The following is a 14,459-nucleotide window of genomic DNA, read 5'->3' as shown; positions in this document are numbered from 1 at the left end:
CTTCTGCTACAATGTCCTCTTTTTTTTTTTAATATCTTTTTTAAATTGCTTTAACACCAGTGACTATTTTACAATCAGATGTGGTAGAATCACCACCTGAGACTTCATAGTGTAAGACCCTTTTTAATTTTATCATTTCCTCGCAGTTTTTATTTACAGTCATCAGGCAGAGACTTTCTGTGCAAGTTATTTATCTCAAATTGATTTTTTTTTTTTGGCAAAGCTCAGTGATTCCCACTAAGGAGGTAACTGCCCTTGCTGAAATTATTTTACAACTGTTTAATTAAGAAATGTTTGCATGTCTGTATTCTGGCTCAAGTGTTGAAGGTTTGGTGTTTTGGTCACAGATATATCATTTACTATTCCAACAGTGAGGGGGAAAAAAACCCCTCCAAACTTTGGCCAAGCACTCAGCTTTTGAAAAAAATTGCCACTTGCACGCAATCAGCAGGGAGCTGTTAAGAGTTTAGTTGCAAAATCCTCTGAAGATCCTGACCATATGGTATTCTCTGTTTCGGAGCATCAGGAGATGAGCAGGATTTTTCCCATACGTCCTCCTTCAGGCCCTGTTTCCAGGACCAGGCAGCAAGCAGGGCACTTTGTGCAGAGTCACTGTGTTCTTCTTTGCTCAGCTGTGAGAAGGAATTGGAGAGAGCTGGCAGCCAAAAACTCCAGGAGAGGAAGGCCAAGAATGGAGGAGACAGGGTTCAAAAGCTTTCTGTAGGAGAGAATGGGATTGGGAGCTCTTGGAACAGAAACAATCTCCATAGACAGTGGAGATGAAGATGGGATGTGGACTGCTGAAAAATAAGCAAATATTTCCTAAGGATCACTTGGCTAACACATGAAAGGTCTAGAGTGGGATGTGGCAGCTATCAAAAAGGACTAGAATAATGTGAGGACTTAGAAATTTGGTATAAACTAAGTGTCAATGAAAACTTAGCATAAACATTGCAGAAAATGTCTTTCTTTGAAGTGAGCCGTGTGCACTGCAGTTTAGTCTGTGAGAAGAGATGTGGGACCCCTTTGCTTCAAGACAACCACAATTATCCTCTCCAAAGAAATGTACTTTAGGAAGCAAGAGTGTGTTAAACTGGGGGATGAGCTAGATGAAGTGCTTTTTCTTCTCCCTATAACTTCACTGCTCTTGCCAGAGTAGGTCTCCAGCTGCCTTGTTCCACACCTGGGTTTCCAGTTACTCGTGGGGCTTGTTTCTACACACCCTCATTGCACCAAGAAATGAAAGCTGGGGAAGTGATGCCTTATTTTGTGGCTGATTCTAATCGTAGCAATCCATGTCCTCCAGTAATGCGAATCACTGTCACTCAGTTGGCTTTAGTGAACGTAACACCCGTGGAGAATCTTACCGGTTAAATCCAGATGAATCTCATTTTGGATGTTATCAGCTGGAAACTGGGTCCCAGGTGGGTGCATGGGTGAGGTGCTTCCCTCAGAGCCAGGGTCTGGCTGGGTGACCTCTGTGCTCAATCCACCTGGCACGGGGGAATGCCACGAAAAGATGAGGAGTGGGACTGGCATCCTCTGTGCTGGCAGGGGCACAGGGGCCAACTTCTGGGACTGGGGCTGGCCAGCCCTGCTGGGACAAGGGGTGCCATCAGCCTGTCCTGGAGATTCCAGGCGTGGTGGGGCCGGTCGTCCCGGCAGGACCTCGGGCTCTGAGGGGTTATGCTGCCTGCGTGACGTTGGAGGCCGGGTGGGGACAAAGACATCTGGTGAGAATTCCTCGTGGCTGAGCTGTGCGTTGGGCTGGGATGCCGAGCAATTTAGCTGATTTCTTTTTTGGGGTTGCTGGGAGGAGGAGGAGGAGGGGGATTTAGATGCCGCAGCCTTCCAGTAACCGTCTCTCCTTCAAAGTATCACTTTTGCTTTCTTTGAAGACGAGTAAGAAATTGTATTAAAAAACACAACAAAACAACAACGCCAGAAACTACACCGACGTGTTTGCCTTGTCAATAACTATACATCTGCAACAGTTTATCACTATGGGAAAATGAGTGGGTAATAAAGTTTTGATGTTGGCTGTTGCATGTACAGAGGTATCACAGGCTTTGAAAATGATTTGTTATGTGAATGCCCATGGTAGCACCACGGTTCAAAGGGAGGTGGTTTGTTTTTCATGCCCATTTAGTTATGAATAACACCAGCTCTAATTTCCTCCTCCCACCAGCAAGCAGAGAGTCCTGCTTTGGAAGCCAAATATAGCAACAAAGTTTTCTATCTCTGGCCAAAACCAAAAAATCTGTTCCCTTTTAAGAATAGCACTCTATTCTTTTCTGATGGAGATGGATAAAGAGAGAATTCAACTTTAGGGAAGCCAGTTTGTCAGTGGGGAACTCTCTGGTCTCTCTCAAATGGCCAGCATAAAAGATTTAAACTTATTTTTTTGGTGTCTCTGTAGAAGCCAATGAGGAGGCTTCTGTAGAACCCCATCAATAAAGTACTTTTGGGGTGACAGTCTGGATGAATCTTCCCTGCTTGCTGGTGTGTTTTTTTCTGCCCTATCTTGTCTGTCTTTTTAGCAACAGAGCCAACGCTGAATGGGAATTCCACGAGTTGCAAAACTACCCCTGCTTGATCTGCACCCTTTTCTTTCCGGTTTGCTTTCGTGGAGAACTTAATTCCTCCGCTCTGAGGGAAAGAATTCTGCTCCACCTGACGACTAAGCTTGACAAGGTAACATGGAGCAGCAGTTTTGGCCCATGCTCCCAAACCTCCTTGGCTTTCTCATCCAGGCATTTGTGGGAAGCCATCTCTTTGCTCTTTCCCATGCCCAGACTTTCAAGTTGTGCCCTCAGAGAGTGATTGTGGGCAGTGTGGCTGTCCAGTTCCCTGCTTGGCTGGATGGGCTGGAAGAGAAAGGATGTCTTACAAAAAAAAAGCAGAAATGTTCATGGTAAAGTTCCTCCTCATGTAATGATTTGAGAATTTCCGGATGGGAGTTAATATTCCTTGAAGATGAGCATGTACATGGGTGTCACTACTTGTTTTTAAGCTAGAATATGCTTTTAGGGGGAGGTACACACCTACACCCACACTCCCTTTCTGATCTTAAGCAGGTTTTTTTTTAACTCCTCTACATGATCTGAGGAAGGCTATTCAGCCTTTCCTTCGAAGGATTTATTCCCATTCCAGCCCACCCTCGCCACCCACCCATAAGCAACTGGCATCTGTGACATCTGAGCAAAAAAATCCCTTTCTCTAATGTACCAGCTGTCCTTGTTTTAAAAGTGTTGCTTCATTCATTTGCAGACTGTTTGGCCGAAGGCCTTTGTTGTAAGGTGAATACTTCAGGATTATAGAGTTAGCTCTTCCTCATTTGGAAAACTGATTATTTTTTTCTGTTGTTGTTGACTTCACTAGAAGCAGCCTTGGAACCCTAATGCATTTTAAAACCAATGCAGGGAAGTGTCATCCAGTAAATATATTTCCACTGGATCTGTTTCGCCAGACATGTTTCTGATGGAGTTTTAAATAAACACAGGGATGTTTGGAAATATCTTGTGTATGTAAATATGTAAAATATGCAAAACAAAGCTAACAGCTGTGGGGTGTACTCGTTGCTCACGTGAGGAGGCTTTGTGTAATGTTTTTTTCCATCATCCTGTCTTTTTTTTGTTGGTTTTTTTTTAAAGCATCTGTGTCTGTTCCAAGATAATCTCTCGTCTGTGATTCCCACTGGACGACGAGGGAGGAGGCTGGATGGGCCTGTGTGATACCCTAAAGTCTGACTAAACTTCTGGGAATGGTGAATCGCCTGCTTCTGTGTGGTGAAACCTGCTTTCCACAGGGCACAGGAGGAGAGCACGTGCCCTGAGGGGCAGCACACAGCAATCCCTTTCCTTTAGAGGTGTGATGGTGCCTGGGTCTGGTTGAACTTGGCCCTGCAAGACACAGCAGAGCACAGAGTGTTCGCGGCCATCCTCGGGTGCTTCGTGACTGGAGTGACAACAGCATTAGTCACCAGTGGATGAATCGGAATTTCCTGATTTGAACCTCTTGCTTAGGAAAGGACGAGGGTTTTGCAGCCTCAATTTAGCCTTTATTTAGCCAGGGAGAGAGCTGAAGCCTCTGTGCTCGTGTCAGCCTGCTGAAGGCTGGGGAGCACCACAGTGAGAAGAAAGTCACCCACACTCAGCCCATGGCACTACTAGACTTATCATATTTTTTTTTTAATTAAGCAGTGTGCTGCTTTTTAGTGAGCCTTTCAGAGGGTAATTCATCCCCTATGCGTAGCAACTGTACCACTTCCAAATTCTACAGGATATTTTGTGTGACTTAGCCACCTGTTATTTTTACTGGTTTTTTCCCACCTCTATCCTTGCTCTTTGTTTCCAGTTTCACTGCTTTAAGGGCAGTCTTTCAAACTCCTGGCTGGCTGGCCATGTGGGTATCTAGGGACATGGCACAGTGGCTCCATGGCACACAGCTTCCCTGTGCACACTGAGTTTGATCTGCCCACAAGGCAATGGCACTTGGGCTCGTAGATGTCAAAAGGTGCAGTACAAATGCAAGCTCGTTTTGTTTGTTTGGTGGTTTCAGTCACAATAAATGGAAGTACTTGGCAGGAACAACAGCTCTGGGTAAAGGACAAAGTGGAAGCAGAGCATCCCAGGAGACATTCCGGCTCCCTCAGAAAAAGTCCCATTTACTCTGTCCAGGGAAATAAGTTATTAACTTAACCATCCTACAGAGGTTTGCTGCTGCTTTTTCTCCTTGCTCCCAGTAGGCTGCCTGGCCTCCTTGCCTTGCTGTCAGTGACGTTTGCCTGTGAACAGGTTTGAGGAGACCTTTATGAAATCTAGTACTGAACCTCATTGTCACCTCACCTTTGTTGTAATGTGAAAAAACCATCACCATGGGTTTAGGAAACTCTGGCAATCTCTAGCAATTTGCAATTCCTAAATTGCAATTTGCATTCTCCTAGTTTAAAGAGCGACAGGTTCCTTATCTCCTGTTTTCTCAGCTCTTACTCGACATGACATCTTCCAGTGGTTGCATGTATTCTACCACCAGTTTCACCTTGAAGTGACTGGAAATTTCTGTCAGCCTGGATGATGCAGTAAAGTCTTTGAGGCCACTGTTAAAGCCTATGACTCAAAAAGATGTGGCTCATATATGGCCTGATTTTCTGTTCTTTTCTGTGATGCAGTAGTAGTTGCTTTTTGTGTGAAAGTAGATACCAAAAGACCTCCTACTTGTGTAGAAGGGCCCAGACTTGGGTGAGCCAAAGAGTCAGAGGCAGAAACAACTCAAGAATGGGACACTTCCATCCAATGCCTGCCTTCATGTTGCTGCGAGACCAGCACAAGATGACATGGCATTACGTTCTTCACCCCTAGATCACTGGGCAGAAAGTAATTTCTTTTAGTTGCTTTGTGTTTATGGTACTTTGCAGTATGCCCTGGTCCCATCACACATGCTCTGTCTCAGTTGGCCGGTGCTTTACCTGCAGTAGTTTGATGTTCTTCCTGAGCAAACCCATCATTCACAGTGGGCACCTGCAAAACAGCGTTTGCAGTGCAGAGGGTTTATAAACAGGGGATGACATCTGTTGTTTTATTTGGACTTGAAAATAGAGAAACTTAGAGGAACACTGAGTAGGATCCTCGAGCTTCAAACCTGCCCCTTTGGAAATTATTCCCTTCTAATATTTTGGACTGTGTTTCAGTGATTCTTAACAAAGGTTCTTCCTAATAAAGGAGAAGGTGTAGCTGTCATCCATGACAGATGTTGCTGATTGTTTTTCATGTGGCTGTTTGCTAATTTGATCTGAGAGGAAGTATAGAGAACCCAGATCAACTTCCAGTAAAACCTCCAGTTCCCCCATGCACACTTTAATTCATTGTTGCAAAGACTCTTACGCAAATCTCAGACCTGTTATTTTCTTTATATGAAATCAGTAATCATTATAATTCCATTTCAGCTGGAATATTATTTTTCCCCTTTTTTTTTTTTCTTCGCTGTTTGATGGGTCAGATTTAAACCATCTGCAGGCAGATGGAAAGGAAAAGTGGAATTATTGTTTTCACCAAAAAATTCTGCAGCTGTCAGGGTGTGTTTGACACAAGCCTGATGGCTGAAAACAAAGACAGGACACGTTGTCCCGGCTGGACATCAGAGAGCATAAGAACTCTTCATGGCCAACTCTTACTCGGAGAACTTGGGGCTAAATGAGGTAAACAAGATCATTATTTAGCCATACCCAAGGGCTTTGCAGAGGGAATCATGCACTTAATTATGTACTGCTTTTGCTGGGCCTCAGTGAGACCCTGTTGGTTTTGGCATGAGGGGGTGACTCTCCAAGTGATAGTCATGATCTTTCATACAAAGCACTGCTTTGTGACTGTCCTACCACATGGCAGAGCCTGCAGCCATCTCTTCCAGTACCTGTCATGACGTATTGCTTTTATAATTCTGTTTACTTTGTGGCCCCATCATTAACAGCTGCAGCCAATGAAAAAGGGCTTAAGGCAGAGCTTTCTAGGAGGGACACCAGGAGCTATGACTCAAATCCTCCCAGCGTGGATGGGATTACAGCTTCGTGTCTGAACACTAGTGGCTCCTTGGTGATACCAGCGTTACCACTGCTTTTTAAGGCGGGCCTTTCCACAGGAACTTAGTTTGTGTGAAGGCCGGATCCGCTGCTGGGAGCTCGTGCATCTTGCTGCTAGTGTTTTTCTTGCTATTCTTTATAAGACCAATCATTCTTTCTGCTTGCATAAGATGGGCATCTTCAGGAAACATGAATGAGTTTCCCAAAGTGGTCTAAAACTCAAATCACCTTACACACTTCAGTGTCTTTGCATGAAGAAGTGCGGTTCTTCGTTAGCAGTGTGAAGTTTATGATTCCTAGGCCTTCCTCTTGTCAGGTTTTTTCCATTTAGTGGGATACTTCTGCTGTGGTGATGTACATTCATTTGTTGTTTGGGGTTTTTTAAGTGTTTCAGTATTAAGATTAGCAACGTGACCTAAGACAGTTAACAATAAAGTTTCTGTCCTTTTCCTCATGAGTTTTGAGAGTGCTAATGCTATGAAGATATTGGGAGGTGTATTTTTCTGCTCTGAAGTGACAACCATGTGTCATTTCCATCTCCTGGGGCTGACACTGTCATGTTGGCATTTGTTCAGGTTGTATTTTATCCCCTAAATAATTTGGCTGTATACATCTGTAGACAGAATGTGCTTGAACCAGGGTAAAACTAAGAGAATAAGGCATTCAGGAACCGTGAGCTGTTACCTATCATTAAGCCATCTGAACCCTTGCAGTGTGCAAGATTTGAGTTGCTCTCTTCTTATTCAGTGGTTACTGGATGTGTTATACAATAGCTCAGATTGAAAGCAATTTTGGAAATAGTTCATCAGACCAAGTTCATCAGAGCTTGGACTTCCAAGCTCAAGAAACCCACTTCACAACCACCTTGGATCAAGGTAAGGTGGGACTATGTTGTTGCAGTTGTCATAATTTGGCTAGTGTGGGAGGAAGGGAAAGGCCTGAAGATGTTTCAGTTCTTTCTCCCCTCCCGCCTCCCCTCAGCTCTGCCCCATTTTGGGGCCCAGAATCCGAACTTCAACAAGCCAAATAGAGGCTAAATCCTATTCGTGTCACTCTCATCAATCCAGAAGGTATATTCCTATTGGAAAGAGTAACAAGATTTGGGTTTAACTGCATCAAACCCGACTTTAACAAAGTGCTTATTTTCTCCTGACTCTGTGCTTGACATCCAGTGCTTGGACATGTACTATTTACAGCCTTACCAGGGTTATGTAAGGGGTGTATTGTGTTCCCCACTCTGCACTTTGCACTGTGATTTACACCTGCACAGAGCACGTGTGAAATGTTCCCCCTCGGCACTGGCTGTGCTCGTCCACACTCACTGAACACTGATGTCAAGGAGCACAAAAGTGACCAAACAGCAGAAAATCATCCCCACCATCCTGCTGTCCCTGGCTCAGCCAGACTGCTCAGGACATGTTTTGGGTTGCATCTCTGTCACCTCCCACACTGAGCAGTGTGAGAGTGAGATGAAGGAGCCTCATCTGACCAACTCACCTTGGCTCCTGCTGAAGGAGATCTGGTTTCTACACTGCTTTCTTTAGAGGTCTGGAAAAAAAGGCCAGTGTTCCCAATATTCACTTGTACCTTTATTCCTTTGCTGCCCATTGATATCTTTGTAAATGATTAAAAAAAAAAAAAACAAAAAAAGAGGATACAAAATGCTCTCAAGGAGTTGAGGCTGGTCTGGTGTCTCAGAGACATATGTTTTCATGTGGTTTTCAGCTGTCTGTAGGTTTAAGAGATTAATTCCCATATGGCAGATCCAGTTGCAAGTGCCTTGCACTGTGATCTCTGAGCAGGTGCATCTGTAGCAGTCCCTGTCCCTCCTTCAGAGGAGAATAACAAGCTCAAGTAACGGGAACCTGAAATAAAACTAAGAAAGAAAGCACTGTAAGAGAGGGTAACTTACTGAGCTCTGAAATGATCTGTGGGGCATTTTAAGGAGAGAAAAACCTGAGACCACCCAAAAGCAGTTAGCAGAGAAAGCATCGTGGGATACAAATGGAACTTGTAGCTGCTGCAAACAGTGCTCAGCCTCTGAAAAAGACACAGATTTACACAACCCCTGCAAACAGCCAGCTGTAGAGGTGTGCAGTTCTGTCAATGCAGCTCCTCAGCCAGATATATATATGTTCACCTCCATATTGCCACCCTAGTCATGGCTTCTAAAAATTCAAACGGGAACAAGAAAACAGTTTTCAGTTTATGTTTCTTCCCCACTGCCTATAAGCTGACTCATTAAGGGGAAGCTGGCTACAAAAACTTCCCAAAAGTTTAACAAAACAATTAATTTGAACACCTTTTTTTTTTTCTTTCTGTCCCATTCTGGAAATGCTTTAATACCACGAAGTTATCCCAGAGCAGTATCACCACTGATTCTTTGCTGTAAAAGGTGTTACCTTTCTCAGTACACAGCTGAATATGGTCTGACTTCCTAGGAGCCATGATATAATGTCTGGAGTGGGGAAACATTGGTTAGAACACAGGTGGATGCAGCTCTGTTTTTAGAGGTGTTGGCTCACTAGATGAGTGTCATTAAAGGAGCTCAATTCCAGGATAGAAATGAATCAATGTATCATTTGTTATCAATGTATTGAAATATAAATAATATATATTATTTATAATATAAAGCAAAGAATTATTAATTAAAGGTGAGGGTAATTACATAGAAATTCACAGCTGAGCTGACTGCTGACCAAGCTGAAAAAAGAGATAAGAGGTTTTGTCATATTTCATCAGACTGTTGCTGACAAAGATTACAACTCAGGCAGGTTTTCATCTATTTTTCACTAGTGAAATGGCCTTCTTTTTTTTCCTGTAGGGTCTGATCAGCAGCACTGAAATCAGCTAAGTTGATGAGTAATAAATCTTTTCTGTGCCTCTGTTCCTGAAGTCAAGGAAGTTACTTGGTTTTGCAGTAACTATTCTACAGCTGTTCACTCAATAAAACTTAAAAAAAGCTGTCTGAGATTCTTAAGCAGGAGGAAGCTTAGAGGCATAGCATGATGTTTTACTTGGGGATTTAGTTTCTTTACTGAGGGAATTGTACAGTCTTCTAGATTGGAGGTTCTTCCCACCCACTTAATTTTTTTTTCCTAATATTCTTTTCCTCTGGGGAATTTTTAGAGAAGCTTTCATTTGAACTGAACTCTTACAGAGTGAAGTCTTTTATTGTGCTGGAGAATTATTATTATTGGTGCCAAGAATAGGTGTGCTTTTGGAAATGGGTGCAACAGCACAAAATCTCCTGCTGCCAGAATCCTTGAGTGAAATTTTAGCTCAGCTGAAGGCAGAGAGTGTTCTGATATTGGCTTTGATCTGCCTTCCCAACCTGCTCATATATAAATGTGAGATGCATGGGCATTCAGAAGACACTATACATAACCTAAGGATTTAAGCTTGTAACTGAAGATAAGTATCTATTTTTTTTTCTGTGGACAACATGTACCAGTTGCTTGATTATATATTTAAACTATTGATACAGAGACTGCACAGGCAGGAGGAGGTCTAAATGTGTCAGAGGACAATATTATTAATACTAGTTCTCCCAGTATAGCCTTACATTAAGGGCTCTGGTGTGATCAGAGTCACACTCTTGGTTAACTGGTGCATGCAAAAGCTGCTCTTCATGTTGGAAAAATTGCCCAGTGCCTGTAAGTGCAGCTGAGAGGAGCTGGGAGAACAGGGAGGTCCCCCTGCTGTCAGGAGGCAGGTGAGCACAGCCAGGGATGGTGTGGTGAAACAGCACTTCTCAGTGCCCTGTGAGACAAATGTCTTGTTGACAGGCAGTGATGGATAACATTAACTATGAAGGCAGGAGATTTAAACAAAGTGAGCAGATTGAAATCCTGAAAAAGGATTATTTGGAATTTACCTCTGTCAGTTTTTGTGTGGGTGGTTATAATTATAACCACTAGACACGGCCTGTGCAACAGCTTGGCTGTTACTATTTACAAGCAATTATTAATAACACTGTTTAATTGCAAGCTAATTTCCTCTAAGGCAGCTTATGCTTGAAGCTTCTGTGATTTAAATGTGAAACGACCCCATTATTCCTTTATTTGATTGATACTGAGAGTAATTAACATACAAAAGTCAAATCCACTTTAATTAGGAAACCCTTACTGCCACCTCTCTAATTAGGATTGAAGGCAATAATGTTTTTGCTGGCACTGAACTGTTAATGTGAAAAGTAGCTCTGTGAACTACAGTGAAAGCAAAAGGCTTTGGACTAAATATACCTATAGAGGGTTTGTCCTCACTTTTTTTGAGATCTAGGGATTTAAATGGTACATCTACCCTTAAAGACTGTGTACAGGCTCTGATATTTGCAAACTACTTTCAAGACACCCGTGTATGCATTTAGCTTTTGTGTTTCACCATTACAGCAGGCTGCTTTTCTGTCCTTAGCAGAGAAATTAAGATTGAGCTAACTTCCCTGAGTTACACAAACAAAGTCCCATTCACAGCAGGCTAAATTTCTCCAGCTGTTTATGAACTGGGTATGAACAGCTGATCTCATCTGAAGAATTCAAGCTGGGAAACGAGGTGGGGGAAAGCTGTTGAGCAGGAGGTGAAATGGCTAATGATGTAACCTACTATGAAGCTGGTCATTTAATAAAGCTGTGTGCTTTACCTCTATCTGCTCTTACAGCAGTGTTTCGTTTGCTTTTAGACTTTATATTTTTTAACACAATTGCTTTAGCACTGTAGGATGAACCTGTGCTATTTTAACCAAATTGCCGTGCCAATAGAGGCACACAAAGGTTTTACTTCGCTCAAAAATTGGGTGCACGTGCAGGAGGGGGAATGCAACAGGAAGAAGAATGGAAGTTGTGCAGCTTTTGAAGTGAGAAGACAGCTTGCTATGCGGGATAGCTTTTTAAAGTGAGACCTGTAGCACCTGCCTGTGAGCAGCCTGGGCACAGCTGCCCAGCCAAAAACCTCCCAGCTCTGCTGTTGGGGGAAGGCTCCCAGCAGAGACAGAACTAAAAAAGAAGGCTACAGCACAGCCTCATGTTGCCATCAGTACCGTTGTGGGGCTGTGGATCACAGGCACAATGTCCTCTTGCTAATGTTCATTGAGATGTCAGCCTTTACTGGTCAAGGTTCCGCTGAATGCGTTCGAACCCTCCCCAAACAGTGATTTCTGTGACAGGTGGTGTTCATTGCTGTTTTTCTGGTCTTGTAAGGTCCTATTTGAACCTTTTTTGAATGGCTGCAGCGCTATTAGGGTAAGCCAGCAGACCAGATTCACTGTGACGTGGTTGGTTTCTGGTCTACTGTTGGTTGGGTGTTTTTAAAGTTGTTTTTTTTTTTTTTTTTTGTAGCTTGATCTGTACGAAACAAATACAAAACATGATATTAGTAGTTGCATGGAATTCTCTGATGTACTAGTCCATCTCCAGGAGGCTTAGTGGAAAGATACAGTTCTACATATATGTTTGAAAGGAGGAAAAAGCACGCTTTGGGTATCTGCCTCTTTTTGAGCTTTGTGTTTTTTTTATGTAAGAGAGTAACCTCTTACACCAGGGCTGGATTTGAAGCTTGGAAAAGATTGTATGTCATTAGGATGACGTGTTGCTCCAGATCAACATTTCTTAGTGAAGCAGCAGAGTTAAACTGATGGGTACAACTGGTTGAAGTGCACAGCACATCTCTGGTGACAGCCAGGCAGGGCCAAGTGGCAACCTGTTAAGCTGCAGGGTCTGGGTGGCAATAGGGCTCCACCCTGGAGCTCCCAGTGGCTTTGTGTAGGTTTGCCTTGTAGCTGTTGTGGGTTTACCTCTTTCTGCTTGCACTCTGTCACTTTTAGATTGAAATTGTGAATATATTGTGAATTCACAATATATTGAAATTGTGAATATATTGTGAATTCACAATATATTGTGAATATCAACTTCAGAAGCCCAGTGCAGCTTCCTTGGCAATCAAGGCCTCAATCAGACCAAGATATCTTTTGGTAAAGGAAAGGGTTTTACTCTTGCTCCTCACAAATTATTTCATGTAAGTCACTGCCACAGCACTGCATGAGAGCAGAAAAGAAGCTGCAGAGCCTGGGAAAATACAATGCTGGTTTCTAAGAGCAATTTCAGTCTGTTTCAGTGAAATCATTAACAGAAAAACTACAATAACTAATTAACTACTTTCACAAAACCAGAGAGATTTTGAGTTCACATCAGAAACTGGAAAGAATCTTATAGTATGAGGATGCATCTTGATAAGTTTTAAGATTATTGCAAAGATTTCTGAATTCCTGTTACAGTGTTTGAAATGAGAGGAAATACGTATTAGAGCACATTCAACCATGCATCCTCCAAATGCCTGTTATTGCAGGGGTAAAAAAAATATTCTGAACATTAAAAATTAATACCTGTTTTAAATTTTTGTGACTGCTGTCACTAAATGTCCTTCACCACCATGGTTACAAAAATAAATACAAAAATTTTGTATTTAGTGACTGAAGATATGCCATGAGTAGAAATACAGCAACTGAACATTTTTCTTCATGCTAATAACTGATGGGCCAGTGAGACAATCTAACTGTTGTAACTTTCATAGCATATTCTAAATTGTATTAAGTATTTAAAATGACATTCTTATCTCTCATATAAATTGTCTTTATTAATACTTGTATTGGAAGCACTGAAAAGAACTCTGTGTACCTTTGAGAGGCCATTATTTTCAATTTTCATTACAAGGTATTCAAAGATGTGTGGTTTTTATCACATCTAGACAAAATGGAGGAGGAAGTTCAGTAGAAAATGGGAGCATTAAAAGAATCAGTGGGAAGAAAATGTTAATAGAAAAACCTTACTGAAAGATCAGTTACTCCTATATATTTTTTCCATAGTATTTGAGTATAAACTCTAAGTGTATTATATTATTTTTTTTTTTATTTCACAGCTTTTCAGCCCATCATCTAAACTTGAGGGAAATATAGAGCTTATATAAGTGGTCATATTTAGGCACAAGTCCTTGGCTGAATCGGGTTCTTTGCTCTTAAGTAAGGTAGGATCAAGCCACTGAATGAACAACCAACCAACCCCTCAACTAAAAAGAGGAACCTCCTCTATCAACACTCATTTTTGTAAATGCTAAATTAAAGGGAGTCTTTTGGATATGAAGCCATAATTATTTGTATACCACGTGTGAACATAGATAGATGGTTCTTGCTTGAACCATCTCACAAGGACAGACGACACCAAGCACAGCCCTCCCTCCAGCTGAGGCTCTCGGGGTGCAGCTGTCACTGAGCAGAGCTTCTGGGCAAGAATAACCTCAATGCAGGCATTTAGAAATAAGAAATTCCTCATCAAACTTGGCTTTCTTTGAACTACTTCAGGGCGGTCTTGTCTGTGGAAAAGCGTCCTGTGCAATTTCAAAACAGAATATTGAATTGCCAGGTATTGTGGAATAGACTCAGACAGGCACCAAAACCAAGATCAGAAAACATTTGAAAAGCTTTACTCACCTTGTCTTAAATGAGATTTGAATTCACATGCTCTTGTGCTTACACAGTGGAAATGTAGTTCTATTTCAAAATGTCAACAATAGAGTGGTGGAAAAGACAAGATATGGAAGCCACAGTGCAGCAGTGAAAGAAATGCAGCAGAGGGGAAAACCTTGTTTCTTTTAATTGCACAGAAAGTAGTTTAGCCCAAATCCAGCTGCACTAGAGTGAGGAAAAAAATACCCATTAACCTCTGTGCAGCTGGATTAAGCCTTCAGCTGGGATAACTGATGTCCTTAGTGGATCATATTCTACATCTCATTCTGTGTATGTTGTTAAGCTTTTTCAGCTCGTGCTGCTTTAAATAACATGGGTAGTGCTCAGTATTTTGGTTTTTTTTTTTTTTTCTTAAGCATGGGAGATGTCCCT

The sequence above is a fragment of the Lepidothrix coronata genome, unplaced genomic scaffold (genome assembly GCF_001604755.1).
Source record: "Lepidothrix coronata isolate B3197 unplaced genomic scaffold, Lepidothrix_coronata-1.0 Scaffold183, whole genome shotgun sequence".
Lineage (NCBI taxonomy): Eukaryota > Metazoa > Chordata > Aves > Passeriformes > Pipridae > Lepidothrix > Lepidothrix coronata.
This window is presented reverse-complemented; position numbering follows the sequence as displayed.